We start from the raw sequence: 18,859 nt of genomic DNA, 5'->3' as shown, positions 1-18,859 counted from the left end.
AGCAACTATTTATTAAGCGTCTACCATGCACCAGACACAGTGGATCTTTAGGAAATAGGAACCTCTGTATAACCTGTGTAATTTTGGACTACTCAGCATTTCTTTATAGTTCTCAACGGAATCATAATTTTGTTTTAGAGAGTTCTCTGTCTCCCACGTGTGTCATTTTGAAGGGCCGGAATATCAAGATTTGTACTTCTTCCTGTGGAATTCAGTGGGGTTAGAGGCTCTCTGTCCTCACCCTTGTTTGCCCAAGAGAATGCATGTAACCTCTGTCCAGCTAATGGAATGTCTTTACTGGCCTTGAATTTTAATTAATTGAATTAAATACAGAAGTGATCTTTGGCACTCACTCATGATGACATGAATGTTTCTAGTATGAGGCCACCGCTGAGATCTCTTTCCCAGGCCTCCAAAGTCTCTTGTCCAGAACAGAGCCTTATTTTTCTGATCTTCTGAATATATTAATCCTACCTTCATATTTGTCCAATACATTTCTTATATATAAGTTAGGCAAGATTCTTTTCAGCTAAGAGCCTTTACTGACGTACCCTAGCCCGGAGCTAATGACCACTCCGGCATCCTAAAACCTCCAAGGGACAAAGCATTACTTTAGATTGGCTCAAATGACTGATGATTACCCTGGCTTGTACTCATACCTGAGCACATCCAAATTATTCCAGATCTTACATAGTGAGGGCTCAGCATTTCGTAGGAAGTTTCATTGACATTGTAAGAACTTAGGCAAGTTCAAGCAACAAAGTTGTTTTCAATAAAGAAGATAACAAGGGAATAGGAGGTTCTGTAACCATAAATGGCTCCCAGCAGAGGGAAGGAGGCAGATGGAAGGATATACCTTACAGGTCCGTGTGAAAGCAAAGAACAGCAAAACCTAGCTCAGGCCCAGAATGAAAAGGACTGTAGGAAGTGAACACAGGCATTACAATATTTTCCAGATGGGACAGAGAGAAAAAGGGAAAATGAAATTCCCACAAGTCTTGTGTGGAAATGTAAAGGAGAGAACTGCCAAATGTGGATAGTGACATGCCAACGCCTTGTCCCTGGGGTGTCCATGAGCCTATTAGCCATCATGCTTTCTTGGGAATGTTCACTTACACAGAGGCTCACACACACACACACACACACACACACACTGCAGGCCTTCCTTTTCTAGGCCAGATCCTACAAGAATTGTAGAATAAGAAGTTCTAGGCCTTCCATTACCTTACTTGTATATATGAGAGAGAAAGGTAGAGAGGGACAGACAAGACACAGAGCGATACAGAGACATATTGAGAGAACGAGAATGTGTGTGTGTGTGTGTGTGTGTGTGTGTGTGTGTGTGTGTGTCTGTGTGTTTTACTTATTTTACTTAAGTATTTGAGAGAGAGTGAGAGCAGCAGGGGGTGGTATATACACGTAAGGAGAGGGAGAGAGAGAATCAGACTTCCCACTGAACATGGAGCCCGATGTGGGAGTCAATCCCAAGACCCCGGGATCCCGACCCGAGCTGAAGGCAGATGCCCAACCAACTGAGCCACCCAGGCACCCTGAGAATGTGTGTGAGGAAAAGACGGAGCGGGATAGATAGAGGTCAGAATTCTAGCTTCTCAGATTTCATTCTTTTCTTTAGAGAGAAAACCTCCCCTGGAGTTTCTTATTCAGTCTCCCCAAATCATCCCCCTTTCCCTTCAGCCCCTCTTGCCACATACCTGCTTATTCTCTCTAGTCCTCCAAACCCACAGTATTTGCTACTTCCTGTAGCTCTTCATTTTGCTCCTGTCTCCACACCTTTCATTTACCTTTCTTGGGGCACTTAGACATACTCAGTTCTTCTGCCATCTAAGTAATTATCTTAATATTATATTCAGTAAGAAAGCTGTTCTGGAAATCTAATTTTCTTCCCAAGAATTGCATAGCCAATTTGGGAACTTCAAACATCTGTAATCCCAGGACAATGTTGGGGATTCAAAAAAAACCCTCTCAGACATATAAAATTTTCAGAACCATAAAGAAAATTTCCAAAGTGAATGCCTTCTCATTCTAGATATTTTTATCTCTCCAGCACAGTTTTGCAGTAGCTTTTCCTTACTATTCTTTTCAAAGTACCTCTTTGCAGTTACTGATTTTCAGCCTTGGTGTCTTTTCAAAGATGCTTTTCTGGGGACTGTTGATTTCAGGCCATTTCAACTGCATGAGTTATGCAAGTGAGAAAACTTTTTCACTCTAAAAAAAGATGCTTTAGCCTATATTTTGTACTCATAATAAAGGCAAAAGGATAAAGACAGAATTTGGGCATTGCTGGAAACTTTGCAAGGAAAAGAAGAGCTGAGAAAATTGGTATCCCAAATCAATATCACAAAGCTAGAATGGAGGACTGATGATAAAATAAGGCTCTGAGTTATACAGAGAACCACATCTCATTTCAGTTATATTTACATTTTTAATAGCATCATCTCATTTTTGCTTCTCAGATCATTAAAAAAAAAAACCAAAAAGTTATATTGAGTATGGGCAACAAGTTATATAAACACCAAAAAAAAAAATACAATGTATACAATTAACGAAATGAGTATTTGTCAAGTTTTAAAAGTTTCCTTTTGGTTAATTAATATTAGTTCTTCAGTAAGTACACTGGGTTATGGATACTCACTACTTTGAGAAATTTGGAATAAAGGGAATTTAAAATTTAACTACAACCTCTGTAGATGGTTAAGTACAGTCTTTCCCTGTGAATCTTAGTGTGCATGTGTGTATACACACACATATATTTAAATGAAAGCATAAAACATACCTGAGGGTTCAATATCGAACTGTCATTTAGGAAATTTCTAGGCATTATTGAATTTCCTGATGTCTCTTGGAAACAAAATATCTGTTTCTAATAAACTTATTGGTGTAAATGCCAAATGAAATAAAATGTCACAGGCAAGACCGAGAACTGATTGAAAAGTTTGTTGACTGTTTCACTAGTTGTTTTTCCATCTCTGGTGTTGCTTCTATTAATGAAGAACATGTGTCCTCTTGCACTTAATTGTGGAAAACTTTACTTGTGGAAGTCAGAGGTAGAAGTAGCACAAAGATGAACCCCAGGGCAGGGATTCCCTCTCCTTTGTTTACCAGCATAACCTCATCTGGATTTCGTGTCTTTTCTTCATAGTGGCCATTGCAAAGTAGAGTAAGTGCCCCACCACAGAATCATGAAATTTTCTTTCTTCTACAATCTAAGTCTCTCTGTCAGGATCATTCGGCTGCAAGTAACGCAGTTTTTAACCAAAAAGACTCAAATATAAAGGAGTTTAATTTTTCTACAGAGCGAGAAGCCTGGGGAAAGGTGATTCTAAATTTGGTAAAGAAGCCTGAAGTTCAGGGTGCCTGGGTGGCTTATTTGGTTAAGCAACTGTCTTTGGCCCCATCATGATCCCAGGGTCCTGGGATCAAGCCCCGCTTCGGGTTCCCTGTTCAGCTGGGGGCCTGCTTCTCCCTTTGCCTGCTGCTCCCCTTGCCTGTGCTATCCTGCTTTCTCTCTGTCAAAAAAATAAATTTAAAAATCTTGGAAAAAGAAGAAGAAGAAGAAGAAGAAGAAGAAGAAGCAGCCCAAAGTTCATATCAAGGAACTAGGAGTTTCCTATCTTTCTGCTCTGCCATCCTCAACTTGATGTTGGTTCTTGAACAATAAGATGGCTGCTGAGGAACCACTATGGCTTAATGATACCATGTTTGATTAGGAGAATGGGCTGGGGGAAAGGGATTTCTTGTTTCAGGAAGACAAATTTCTCCCCCAAGGCTCATTATTAGGTATTGCTTCATGACTCATTGGCAAGAACAGGATCACATGTCCTCCCATTCCTACCCCCATGGCTGCACAGAATATTGGCCAACTGATTAACTAGCAAAGGAGAATGGGATTGCTGTGATTGGATTAGACAAACCAAAGTCATCTCCCAGGTTTGGGCACATTGACTCCCCCCATGCCCATTATGATTCCTTTGGCAAGGAAGATGTGGGGAAGGCTGTTGAGTAATTAAGTTTTACCAGTTTCCCAGCTGTGATTTCCATAACATCTCTCTCTGTCTGGTATGACTCAGCAACAAGAGTCTTGGATACTCCCCTTGGCTTCTAGTCTTCCACTCAAAAAACCTCCTCATTATTGATTCAGAGAGAAAAGCAGGTCTAACTCATCATTCCATAGCTTCTCACATAATTCACAACTTCGTATTTATGTGATCTCTCGGCTCATTTTTTTTTAAACCCAAGAGGTTCTAGTTTCAAAATGTGCCCTTGTCTCCCCACCCCCCTCCCCACCTCCGACTATGGCTGCTTCTGTCTGGGTACAGACAGAATTTAAAAGTCTGTTTATCTGGGAACTTTTCATTATCTACTCTAATTTCGGGACCCATAAGCCTCTGCCAGGAGACAGTTTGTGATGTAGGCCATCTATATTCTCTTGTTTCCACTTTTAAACACTCTGCTGGCTGTTCCACCTTCCCCATGAATGTTTAATATGTATAATGATTTTGCCAGAATTGATTTTTCATTATAGAGGCCATTTTCCAAATAGGTTTGTCACTATTTTTAAAATAGTATTTTAACATGTTTATAAAAAACAGTTCTAAACTCAATTTTGTGTAACAGTTTCTTCACTGATAGAAGATACTTTTTAAAGATATTTTACATCATTCATATGTTACTGATAAGTTGGAGCAATATGGAACTAGCCATTTAGATTTTAGTTACATTTTTAACAATTGATTTATAAACAATTAGAAATAACTAGTAAGCTATTCATGTTCAAGTGTGTTATGTAATCTTTCCAAATCAGTAATTAACCACCACCATAATACATGCCATCTTGTGACCAATCCTGAATTTGTGATCCAAAATGAAGAAAAAATGTGATGTAAATAAAAATGAGTATCTTGCATTCCCACCAACAGTGTAAGAGGGTTCCCCTTTCTCCACATCCTCTCCAACACACATTGTTTCCTGTCTTGCTAATTTTGGCCATTCTAACTGGTGTAAGGTGGTATCTCAATATGGTTTTATTTTGAATCTCCCTGATGGCTAGTGATGATGAACATTTTTTCATGTGTCTGATAGCCATTTGTATGTCTTCATTGGAGAAGTGTCTGTTCATATCTTCTGCCCATTTTTTGATATGATTATCTGTTCTGTGTTTTGAGTTTGAAAAGTTCATTATAGATCCTGGATATCAACCTTTTGTCTGTACTGTCATTTGCAATTGTCTTCTCCCATTCCGTGGGTTGCCTCTTTGTTTTGTTGACTGTTTCCTTTGCTGTGCAGAAACTTTTGATCTTGATGAAGACCCAAAAGTTCATTTTCACTTTTGCTTCCTTTGCCTTTGGAGACATATCTTGAAAGAAGTTGCTGTGGCTGATATCAAAGAGGTTACTGCCTATGTTCTCCTCTAGGATTCTGATGGATTCCTGTCTCACGTTGAGGTCTTTTATCCATTTCGAGTTTATCTTTGTGTACGGTATAAGAGAATGGCCGAGTTTCATTCTTCTACATATAGCTGTCTAATTTTCCCAGCACCATTTATTGAAGAGACTGTCTTTTTTCCACTATGTATTTTTTCCTGCTTTGTCGAAGATTATTTGACCATAGAGTTGAGGGTTCATATCTGGGCTCTCTACTCTGCTCCACTGGTCTATATGTCTGTTTTTATGCCAATACCTTTGGAGAACAGTGTGGAGATTCCTTAAGAAATTAAAAATAGAGCTTCCCTATGACCCTGCAATTGCACTACTGGGTATTTACCCCAAAAATACAGATGTAGTGAAAAGAAAGGCCATCTGTACCCCCAATGTTTTTTTTTTTTTAAAGATTTTATTTATTTATTTGACAGAGAGAGATCACAAGTAGGCAGAGAGGCAGGCGGAGAGAGAGGAGGAAGCAGGCTTCCCACTGAGCAGAGAGCCCGATGTGGGGCTCGATTCCAGGATCCTGGGATCATGACCCCAGCCGAAGGCAGAGGCTTTAACCCACTGAGCCACCCAGGTGCCACTGTACCCCAATGTTTATAGCAGCAATGGCCACAGTCACCAAACTGTGGAAAGAACCAAGATGTCCGTCAATGGACGAATGGATAAGGAAGATGTGGTCCATATACACTATGGAGTATTATGCCTCCATCAGAAAGGATGAATCCCCAACTTTTGTAGCAACATAGATGGGACTGAAAGAGATTATGCTGAGTAAAATAAGTCAAACAGATAGAGTGAATTATCATATGGTTTCACTTATTTGCAGAGCATAACAAATAGCACGGAGGACATGGGGAGATGGAGAGGAGAAGGGAGTTGAGGGAAATTGGAGGGGGAGAAGAACCATGAGAGACTATGGACTCTGAAAAACAACCTGAGGGTTTTGAAGGGGCGGGGGGTGGGAGGTTGGGGGAGCCAGGTGGTGGGTATTACAGAAGACACGCATTGCATGGAGCACTGGGTGTGGTGCAAAAACAATGAATTCTGTTATGCTGAAAAGAAATTAAAAAAAAAAAAAGAATGTCTTAGGAGCACCTGGGTGGCTCAGTTGGTCAGTTGTCTGCTTTCAGCTCAGGTCATGATCCCAGAATCATGGGATCAAGCCCTGCATCCAGCTCTCTGCTCAGCAGGAGTCTGCTTCTCCCTCTGCCTCTCTGCTCCCTCCTCTCTCCTCACTCAAATAAATTAATTAAATCTTTGAAAAAAAAGTCTTAGTTTTGAAATAGGTGCTTCTTTTACTATTTTTATATTAGAAGTCTTTCTTATTTGGATTTTAAGTGCTCTCTCTTCTCCTATCATTTATTCATCATCAACATGACCATTGCTAAATGAGTCATTGGCTTTCACATTGTGTTATTCCCTTTGTTTTGATCACCTGAAATCAGGTGCAGGTGTCACAGTGGCTTCTTAATAAGGAGATCTTGAAGAAAGATATATGACTATAGAGGAAGATCCCAATAGCCCTCTCTGATAATTTAATAATTTAAAAAATTAAGGCCTTTTTAATATGGGGATGTATCTTTATCCCCAATTTCTCTATATATCCACCCACCCTCCACACACAAAATTCAGAAGGACTTACAGAAAGAAAAGAAAGATAGCAGTTATGCTTTCTTGGATCCTAAACCTTGCCTGAAGACTTTTATAATGAAATGGGGGAGAAATAAGTCATTGTTTCTTTGCTTCATGTTCTTGATAGCCATGTATCCCAAGATATCATAGAACTTAGCGAAATAGCTTGGATACTGATTGAAAAGGCAGACTCAGAGTCTAGAAATGCAAAATAACAGCCCATATGCCAAACCACATGCATTGTAAGGCTTGGTACTTCTGAGGGAAGATTTAAAAGGCGACAAAGAATTCCAAATTTGGAACCTGCAGAGACATCTGGTATCTTAGAACTTTCTACTTTCTCTTGGCAGATATTTCAGCTAATTTTCCCACCTTGGTCAGAGTGTATAATTCTTTCTTAAGCTTATTTTAATTTTAACATATTCTCTCTATTCAACTGTTACTGTGAAATGGCCCTACTCTCAGGACCAGCCATTTAATTTTAGCACTTAGATCATTTAGCAATTCCTTAGAAGAACAAAAATAAGGGGGTAGAATTTAATTAACATAATGGGTACATCATCAACTTTTTTTGGTGGCATTTATGTATATTTCCAACACTTGGTCATCAAATAGATGCAAGTAAAAAAAAAAAAAAAAAAAAAGACCGATGAATCAAAATGCAGAAAAAACATTGCATTCCAAATGGTGATTTTCATCATCAGTGGCTATGCAGTTTCAAGTTAATATCACCAAAACCATCCTGAGAGGTATCCTCATTGTGTTGTTTGCTTCTTACAAATCCATTGCTAGTAGCTGATATGTGTCTACTCGAAGAATTCATTTGTTGGGTCCATATTTGCCCAATGTGGTTGGTGGGATGGGAAGGGCACTTGAGATTAATGAGACTTTGGGACAATTACTGTGAAGAATGTACTAAGGGGTATATAAAAGGATTATTGAGTAGCAATAAGGGCTTAGTTGAAACTGAATAGTGTGGATATTGAGTAGTGTCAACCATCCCTATGTAATGATAGGTTAATAATCAGTATCATAGACTAGTGTTTGTTTTAGAGTTGAAAAGGACCACCTTATTGAACTGTTCAACTGACAGATGAGGAAACTGAGGCATAAAGAAACTGAATGAGTTGCCTGAGTCTCCAAAGCAAATAGAGCAATTCTATCTCCTGGACCAGATCCAAAGATAATATTTACAGGGATTTCAAAGTATGACTAACTTTAAAATAATTGCCTTTTAGGATTTTCCATGGATTCTCTCTCTCTCTCTCTCCAGTCAAAGAGCAGATCATGCTAGAATTTGATCAAAATAATTTCTTAACTTTGTGGTGCCATTTCTTGAACTGCTGTGTCAAGTCTTACCAGAAGCAAGAGACAATGGCAATCATGAAGAATGTATATACCATCAGTGCACCTGACCAAAGATTTGCAATTAGTAGATGGTCTTTTTTTTTTTTTTTAAGATTTTATTTATTTATTTGAGAGAGAAAATGAGAACACAAGCAGGGGAAATGCCAGAAGGAGAGGGATGAAGCATGCTCCCCGCTGAGCAGGGAGCCCAATGCAGCGCTTGATCCCAGGACCCCGGGATCATGACCTGAGCCGAAGGCAGATGCTTAATCAACAAAGCCACCCAGGTGCCCTAAATACTAAATACTAAATATGCCCATAGATACTAAAAATTGTATCTATGTCTATACTTATCTATCAACTGATTAATTTTATCATGTTCTGAATTCATTTTTAAAAACTTGCCAATTTCTGGGACGCCTGGGTGGCTCAGTTGGTTAAGCAGCTGCCTTTGGCTCAGGTCATGATCCCAGCGTCCTGGGATCGAGTCCCACATCGGGCTCCTTGCTCCGCAGGGAGCCTGCTTCTCCCTCTGACTCTTCCTTCCACTCTGTCTGCCTGTGCTCGCTCTCACTCACTCTCTCTCTGACAAATAAATAAAATTAAAAAAAAAAAAAAAAACAACTTGCCAATTTCCTAGAGAATACTTTAAGAAATGAAATGAAGAAAAAGTAGTACCAGAACTCCTGGTAGACTTCTCATTACCATCAATGCCACTTACATAGCTGAAATACTATTGAATGTGTGCCCCCTTCTTCATACTTTAATATCATGTGTCTAGCCTGGTGGACATTAGAAACTGTCTAGTGTAGTGACCCTTTGATATGAAATTTAGTCCATTTTCTAAAATGGGATATGCTCTAGGTCAAAGTACAAATGATTATACGTAATCAATGCTGCATTAAGATATAACTTAGAGGGGTGCCTGGGTGGCTCAGTAGGTTAAAGCCTCTGCCTTTGGCTCAGGTCGTGATCCCAGGGTCCTGGGATCGAGCCCCGCATTGGGCTCTCTGCTCGGCAGGGAGCCTGCTTCTCCCTATGTCTCTGCCTGCCTCTCTGCCTATTTGTGATCTCTCTCTCTGTCAAATAAATAAATAAAATCTTAAAAAAAAAAAAAAGAAAAAAAAGATATAACTTAGAGACTCTCATAATGACACTTAATAACATGGAAGGATTTTTTTTAAGTGTGAAAAATATTCCTTAAAATTAGATAACTCTCTGAAATATCCCCTTCATAATCATTTAGATATATTTTGTGTGTATATTTCAAAATTTCTATAAAAACTAGTCATATCTGAAATAAGAAAAGCATAAATACTCTTTTCATTAAAAGAATAACAAAATAAGTAGAAAAATTAAGGTGTATAAAAGGCAATCTCCTTGCTCAAGGTAACAAATAATATTAAAACACATTGTGTCTTTAGGGTAAATACCCAGTAGTGCCATAAGTGACTCCTAATCTCACAAAACAAACTGAGGGTTGCTGGGGGGAGGGGAGTTGGGTGAAGGGGGTGGGGTTATGGACATTGGGGAGGGTATGTGCTTTGGTGAGTGCTGTGAAGTGTGTAAACCTGGCGATTCACAGACCTGTACCCCTGGGGATAAAAATATATGTTTATCAAAAAAAAAAAAAATTAAAAAAAAAAAACAACATTGTGGCTCAGGGAATTTGAAAGTCATTAAAAGAGGGGTAGTGGGGTGCCTGGGTGGCTCAGTCATTAGGTGCCTGCCTTTGGCTCAGGTCATGATCCCAGGATCCTGGGATCGAGTCCCACATTGGGCTCCCTGCACAGCGGGAAGCCTGCTTCTCCCTCTCCCCCACCCATCGCTTCTGTTCCCTTTCTCGCTGTGTCTCTGTCAAACAAATAAATAAATAAATAAAATCTTAAAAAAACAAAAAACAAAAAACAAAAGGGGTGGTGATAGAAATAACTTTATATTTTTCTGATTGGTGTTACAGAAAATAGTGAGAGGAGAATAATAAACTACACAAATAGGAAGTAAATTGATATAATTTTTAAGGGTAATAAGATAGAAATAATATTATTATTATTTTTTAAGATTTTATGTATTTATTTGACAGACAGAGATCACAAGTAGGCAGAGAAGCAGGCAGAGGGAGAGGAGGAAGCAGACTCCCTGCTGAGCAGAGAACCCGATGCGGAGCTCGATCCCAGGACCCTGAGATCATGACTTGAGCCAAAGGCAGAGGCTTTAACCCACTGAGCCACCCAGGCGCCCCGAAATAATATTATCTATAATAACAAAGCACCTCTTTTCTTACATGGAAACTGAGTTGATAATGTACTTTCAACACACAGGGAATATAAATATCTTAAAAATCAAATGTACGAATCAAATGGAGTAATACCACTTTTCATTTATGAAGCATTCACTTGTTCTTATTATTACTGTTTCTTCACATAGAATGGTTTACACAGAAAGTGTTTCTATGGGTAGAATCCCCTATGAATCCCATCCCTTATGTTGTTAAAAGTTGAGCAGCTTAGTTATTTTGGATGTTCATTTAATAAAAGAGGAAACATACTCTAAGAGGGCAGATGACCTTGTTAAGCTAAAAAGGTGTTATTATCTTCTTATAATTTGATGGCAAAAGTACCTGTTTTAGATCTTTATGAATAATTTGTATTTTGCCGTTCCTCATTCTCTTTTTGTTACCCAAAATGTTACCCTTATTCTTCATAAATTCATGTTTCCAAATCTTACTTTACTATTCAAACTATTCTGATTTTGATTAGAAGCAAGGGTGATGTTTAAAGCATTTAGCAGTAAGAATGATGTGGACAACAACTCATCAAAATGGTTGCCAGGACAGCACCAACTGATCAGGATATTCCACAAACAGATGCCACGGCCACGTGGGTATGTGTTAGCTAAATATCTATCTTGTGACAGAAAACCCAGCTTAAACTATTACAAGGAATTCTGGGTAATTTTTTGACACACATATCTGGATTGTCCAAAGGTGGACTGTTTTTAGACAAAAGAAGATCCAGGGGCTCAGATGATGTCTCTATCTCTTTATTCTCCTTTCTTCTGTATGGACTACATGTTTTAGAAGGGCTGTTACCTTGTGCTGCAAGATGACTTAAAATAGCTCCAGATTTACATCCTATTTCCTCAGCAAAAAGGAGTGTCTCTCTTTGGTTGCTTGGTAAAAGTTTGGGCACTAATTTTGAATGGGTTCTGACAAGTGTCCATCCTGTGGCCAAGGGGACATGATATGGTAAGCACTGGGGAGGGCAGCCACCTCCACCCAAACCATTGGACTAAGATTGGGGGAGCAGATTTCCTGAAGCAAAACCAGGGCTGTCCCTAAGAGCAGGGCAAAATTGTCAGTGACAAACTGTAAATGTCCATTCCACTCTCTTTCCTTTGAGCGAGCATACCAGTTTATTATTTTAAATATTTTTCTAAATTATAAAAGAAATGCATACTTATTTAGAAAACTGAAAAGTAAAATGTAAGAATAAAATCAAACAAAAAATATAAAAATGACATGCTAATAATTTAGAAATGAAGAAAAAAGCTGTAATGGCCATAGTAGCATAATTCATTGCAAATAATGAAGTGTAGAAGTGTTAGTTTATTATGACTTTAAATCAGCCAAATTGATTTTATTATACTCTAGTATCTTTAATGTTTTCCTGTATAAACCAGATTGCAGCCACAGGTTTTATTATGGCATCATAAAGTAAAACCAATCATAATAGGACCAAAAATTGGCTTTCATAATTTTACTAGAACTTAGCGTTATTCTTAAAATATAAGGTAGGATTAAGTGCATAGTTTGTATACTGAATTATCCAGAATATACTAATATATATAAATACACATATTACATATTTTATATCATCTATATGTTATAAATATGAAACAAAAGATAAGTTGTATACAAAAGAAAATTAGTTCCTAGAATTTCAAGATGTCATTAAAGTTTTTGGAAATTGTATTGACACAATCATATATGTCTTTGAAAAAACACTTGGAAAAAAACCTCAATATTGATCCATATGCTCATTCTATTAGCCTAAAACTTAAAATTTTAAAATTAGTGTTTTTGGAGGCACCTGGGTGGATCAGTTGCTTGAGCATCTGACTCTTGATCTCAGCTCTCAGGTCATGAGTTTGAGGCCTGCATTGGACTCCATGCTGGGCATGGAGACTACTTAAAAAAAAAAAATTAGTATTTTTGGGCTTTAACTCAAAGAGTGATCCTTTTGATGGAGTCTTGAGTCAAAAAGAACAGCCATGACTGACCAAGAACTTTATCTTTGACAATTCAGCACAGCACTGTCCAACAGAAACATAATAAAATCCACAAATATGCACTAAATATACAATTTAAAATTTTCTACTAACCACATTAAAAAGAAACACATGAAATTAATTGTGGTAGTATATTTTATTTAACCCAGTGTATCCAAAGTTGATTTACAATTTTACCATGTAATTAATATAAAACATTTTACTGGCATAGCTCACATTCTTTTTTTCATATTAATTTTCAAGATTCTAGTGTGGATTTTATACTTATAACACATCTTAATTTGGACTAATTGAATTTCAAGTGCTCAATAACTACATGTGCTTCACAGATCTACTGGGCTAGGCCAGAGTTAACTCAGTAAGCCAAGAAAATGATAACTATGATGATACTATTAAGACCTAAATTCCTGGTGCATTCTTGGCAATTTCAATCCTCAACCTGACTATCTAGAATTAATACTATCTCTATGAGTTGGAGATTATCTGTTGAGCTTCTGTAAGCAGGCTCCAGGGAATTTTGGCATTACTATAAATTATCATGTATGTTACTTACACTGAATTTGCACATAACTTGTATTTGTAAATTTCAGGTACCTAACATTGTTTAGCTCAACATCCTTACCCTTAATTTCAAAGCATAATGATCTAAACCATTGTTCACAGCACACCCAATAGTAGAAAGGGAAAGTTCAAGGTCTTGGAAGCACAGCAATACGCTTCAAAGTGATTAGTTGGGTGTTGTTTTCCTGGTCTAATGGCACATTACATTGGAGAAAGGCTTCTACACGTTGGCTTACTTTAAATGGCCTCTTTTAACTCTTGTTTTATTCAGGTCACAAAAAAAGAATTTTAGTATGAGTTATTACCCAAAAGTTGTGGCAAGAAATAAGGTTGGTCCTGCATCACAGCAAATTGAGAAGTATAGGGAAGGTAAAATAGAGATACAAGGTGGTTTTATGTTTTTTAAAAAATAAATCTAAAGCTAGCTAGGTGGATCAATTACTTAAGTATATTTATTAGGTTGAACTTTAAATAGGTTAAATGGAAAGACTAAATGGGACAGGCTTTTACTTTAAACTAGCGCACGTGATCGATAGATGCCAAGTAACTCTTCAACTTGACTGTATTTGTAAGGACTACGTGTCCCACATCTACCAGGATGATTCCTGTTCAGTCATTCCTGTTCCATTTGTACCTCATTTTTCGCTTAATAAAGATATTCCAAGTCCAAGATATAGCTACATCTTTCTCAAAAATAAACAAACAATACAGTTCAAACTTTGGGAGAAGTTTCCACGCTAGATCCAGCATTCATGAAATTTTCCCACATAAGGTGGCATTTGGAACCAAGAAAAAAAAAATACTGATGTTCAACATCATTTTTTTTCTATAAATTATCACCATACTTGCTTACCAGGCTCTAGTATAGATTTAGATTTTTCTTCCTTAACCACGAGAGTATATTGACATGATTTCTGAGTTGGGAAAGGTACATCACAAGTGTTGCAGGAGACATGTGTGTGTTAGCATATATTACGAGTATCTGCCAGACTCCTTGAGGAAAATATTTATGACAAATTAGGAATGCTGGATATTGTATTGACTCACATATATTAAATCTCAATAGAAATAGAGATTCTTTGTCTTATAATTTGGGGCACTTTCTGAATGAGAGGGCTGAAAAACAAGAATCCACAGAAATTTTGGAAAATTATCCCTCAAAACTAAATATTGCCTCTTTACAAATCTCTTCATTTTCTCTCCCTAGAATTCCAGTGGTACAGACTTGAACCTTTCCCTCTCTGTGACTTTTGTCCTCTTTTTAATGTGCATTGGTGCTGCATTCTGGATGAATTCATCAGTTGTATCTTCCAGTCTACTAATTTTCTTTTTCTTTTATTTTAGCTCTGCTTAATCTACTGTGTAACCGATACAGTTTAAAAAATAAACATTTGTGAAGACCCTGGGTCTCACAATGGAAACATGAAAGATACATACATAGGAGTGTGTAGGTTATTAATCATACTCAATATATTTTTCAGTGAGTTTCTTTTGAGTGCTTCTTTTTCAATTTTTTATTCTTTTTTGTCTACTTCCTTGCATTTAGAAATTATATGTCCTCTGGCTAATCATTTAGTGGTTAACACACACATTTAATTGTGGTAAAATCATATTACATTCATCACTGTAATCATTTAAAAGTAAAATTCAGTGGGAATAATTACATTCACAATGTATCCTTGGCCCGCATTGTATACAACATGCAATTGGAACTGTATGGTTCCAGAAAGTTTTATCACTCCAAATGGAAACTTTGCATCCATTAAGCAATCATTCCCAATTCCCTTCTCCCCCCAGCCCCTGACAAACACAAACCAACTTTCTGTCTCTGTGGATTGGCCTATTATGGATTTTTCATGTAAATGAAATCATACAGTATGTGGTCCTTTATGTCTGGCTTTTTCACTGAGTGTCGTGTTTTCAATGTGTATCCATGTTGTAGCATGTGTCAGTAGCATACACGGTAATATTCCTTATGGCTGGATCATATTCTATGGAATGGGTATCTCACATTTTGTTTATTCATTCATCTGGCAGTAGACATTTGAGCTGCTTTAACCTTTTGGCTATATTGTAACTAGAGCTACTATGAACATTCTTGTACAGGTTTTTGTTTGAACAGCTATATTTAATTCTTTGGGGGTATATAACTATGAGGGAATTTACTGGGTTCTATGGTAATTCCAGGTTTAACTTTTCGAGGAAGCACCAAATTGTTTTCCATAGCAGTGTGCCATTTTACATATTTACCAGCAATGAAAAGGATTCCAGTTTTTCCACATCCTTGCAAAAACTGGTTCTCTTTCTTTTTCTTTTTTCTTTCTTTTTTTTTTTTTTAAGATTTATTTATTTATTTGGGAGAAAGTGAGTGAGCATGGGGTTATGGGAGGGGCAGAGGAAGAGAATCTTTAAGCAGACTCCCTGCTGAGTGCGGAGCCTATCTCAGGGCTGGATCCCATAAGTGATGAGATCATGACTTGAGCCATAGCCAAGAGTAGGACACTTAACCAACTGAGCCACACAGGCGCCCCTTTTTTTTTTTTTAAATGGCCATCCCAGTGGATGGCCTATCACATAGCCCTATCACATACTACAAGTAGTGTCTCAATGTGCATTCCGTTTGCATGTCCTTAATGACTAAAGCCATTTAGAATCTTTTCATATGCTTGTTGGCTATTTGGATATCTGTTTTGGAGAAATGTCCATTTTTTAAATTGGGTTTGTCTTTTTGCTGTTGAGTTGTGAGAGTTCTTTATATACTCTGGATACTAGACCCTTATCAGATATATGATTTGCAAATATTTTCACCCACCGTCTGGATTGTCTTTTCACTTTATTTATAGTTTTCTTTGATGCATAAAAGTTTTTAATTGTTATTTATTTATTTATTCATTTTTAAAGATTTTATTTATTTATTTGACAGACAGAGATTACAAGAAGGCAGAGAGGCAGGCAGAGAGAGAGAGAGGAGGAAGCAGGCTCCCCACTGAGCAGAGCACCTGATGCGGGTTCGATCCCAGGACTCCAGGATCATGACCTGAGACAAAGGCAGAGGCTTTAACCCACTGAGCCGCCCATGTGCCCCAAGTTTTTAATTTTTATGAAATCCAGTTTATCTGTTTTTCTTTCATTGCTTGTGCTTCCGGTGTCATATTTAAGAAACCATTGCCAAACAATTGCCCAAGTCAAGAAGATTTTCCCATTTTCTTCTAAGAATTTTATTGCTGTAGACTTTAAATTTTGATCTCTAAACCATTTTGAGTTAGTTTTTGTACATAGTAAAAGGCAAAGATCCAACATCATTATTTTACATGTGAGTGTTCAGTTGTCCCAGCATTATTTGTTGAAGAGACTATTCCTTTCCCATTGAATAGTCCTATTGACCTTGTTGTAAGTCAGTTATAAAGCACCTCGTCTATCCCACTCACCTCCAAAATTACACTCCCCAGCTTTTCCTTCTAGGTTTTTGCATGTCTTTTGTTTGCCCTTCCTTCCCCCCACGCTCCCAGGAAGCAGCAATTTGCTCATTTTGTTCATTTTCATTGTTTTTGAGGACTACATAGTCACTCCAACTTTGATAGTTCTAAGTTAGGAGAAACAACAGGAGAATTCTTGCATCAGTCTTTGGGAGGAACTGCAGTTAGGTCAAGACAGAGAAACACAGTTTCTTGGGGACCAGACCTTTGCAGCTTCTCTGGTATCAGGTATCAACCCTGGGAATGCAAGCTGCTATCTTCCACAGTGCCACTATGCTAGGAAAGAGGATGGAGCTAGGAGAATTTTAAATATCACGAAAATCTCTTACCTTATTTTAGAAGCTTTTTGGCTGCCTAAGGTCATGCTTGGTTGCTGTAGATCTTCAGCTGTCTTCCAGAATTGTGATTCTAACAGACTGTGGTTGGGTTTTGTTTTGCCAAACAGTAGTGTCTGGGAGAAGAGATGGCTCCTGGAGATCCCTACTCTTCTGTATTTGCCTCTATCACCCGATCCTATATATTTTAACATGCATGTTTAATTTAACAAAGTCTAAAAGATTTCACTTTTCTTGCAAAAATATAAGATTTTAAAATTACCTTCATTCTGATTGCCTTCTGCCTAACTTACAGGCTATTTCCCCCATTATTTTAGTTCTTGGCTGCTTATATATCTTCTATAATAATGATGATTATGATAATGGTGATAAGGATAATGAAGACTTGCTGTTTCATAAGGCAATGCTTCATTGAATTTTCTCTCTTACTTACCAGTATAACTCCCCATTATTCCATTGTAAATCACAAAGTCTCCAAATCTGTGGGTAGCCATTAGCCACATATGGCTATTGAACACTTGAAATGTGGCCAGTTAAGATGAGGAATTCAATGTTGTTTTACATTTAGTTAATACAAATTTAATTTTAATTTTTAAAAAGGAGTGGAAAATAATTTTCCGTTAAACAAATGTATTCTTGTCATAGGACTACATTTTACTTCAAGAGTTAGCAATGCAATTTCAATGTGTTACAAGTATAAAATACACATGAAATTTCGAAGACTTATTATGAAATAATTAATGTAAACTATCTCATCAGTAATTTTTATATTGATTACATGTTAATATGATACTTTTTAAGCTTTATTTTATTTTATTTCTTTTCAGTGTTCCAGCATTCATTATTTATGCACCACACCCAGTGCTCCATGCGATCCGTGCCCTCCTTAATACCCACCACCAGGCTCACCCAAGCCCCCACTCTCCTCCCCTCCAAAACCCTCAGTTTGTTTCTCAGAGTCCACAGTCTCTCATGGTTTGTCGCTCCCTCCAATTTCAATTGTTTTGCTTGGTAAGGGGAGACTACCAGGAATGCAGTGGCAAAAACAGAGATTTTCTGCTTGTATGGAGCAATAAATAAATAAAAACTTTTGTCTAAAAATGTCTATTTCATTTACATACTGCAAAGGTAGTTTCTCTGGGTATGGATGCTAAGTTGATATTTATTTATTTAAGTTGATATTTCTTTTTTTTTTTAATTTTTTATTTTTTATAAACATATATTTTTATCCCCAGGGGTACAGGTCTGTGAATCACCAGGTTTACACACTTCACAGCACTCACCAAAGCACATACCCTCCCCAATGTCCATAATCCCACCCCCTTCTCCCAAACCCCCTCCCCCCAGCAACCCTCAGTTTGTTTTGTGAGATTAAGAGTCACTTATGGTTTGTCTCCCTCCCAATCCCATCTTGTTTCATTTATTCTTCTCCTACCCACTTAAGCCCCCATATTACATCACCACTTCCTCATATCAGGGAGATCATATGATAGTTGTCTTTCTCTGCTTGACTTATTTCACTAAGCATGATACGCTCTAGTTCCATCCATGTTGTCGCAAATGGCAAGATTTCATTTCTTTTGATGGCTGCATAGTATTCCATTGTGTATATATACCACATCTTGATCCATTCATCTGTTGATGGACATCTAGGTTCTTTCCATAGTTTGGCTATTGTGGACATTGCTGCTATAAACATTCGGGTGCACGTGCCCCTTTGGATCACTACCTTTGTATCTTTAGGGTAAATACCCAATAGTGCAATTGCTGG

The 18,859-nt window shown here is 37.6% G+C and overlaps 1 long non-coding RNA gene across 2 annotated transcripts in view; it reads left to right on the top strand.

The window, feature by feature from the left end:
* Window positions 1-18,189, top strand: part of LOC309869113 — a 33,392-nt gene extending 15,203 nt beyond the window's left edge. The window contains exons 2-5 of one of the 2 annotated variants that reach the window (XR_014313996.1): window positions 11,186-11,309; window positions 13,549-13,646; window positions 14,622-14,724; window positions 17,916-18,189. This is a non-coding gene — a long non-coding RNA (uncharacterized lncRNA). The remainder of the gene's footprint in view (window positions 1-11,185; window positions 11,310-13,548; window positions 13,647-14,621; window positions 14,725-17,915) is intronic. The other variant, XR_014313995.1, reaches the window with a different exon arrangement.
* Window positions 18,190-18,859: the final 670 nt, after the last annotated feature.

This window comes from Mustela nivalis (assembly GCF_964662115.1).
Source record: "Mustela nivalis genome assembly, chromosome: 7".
Taxonomy (NCBI): Eukaryota; Metazoa; Chordata; class Mammalia; order Carnivora; family Mustelidae; genus Mustela; species Mustela nivalis.
Note: the sequence above shows the minus strand (reverse complement) of the source record. Positions and strands in the feature narration are given on the sequence as shown.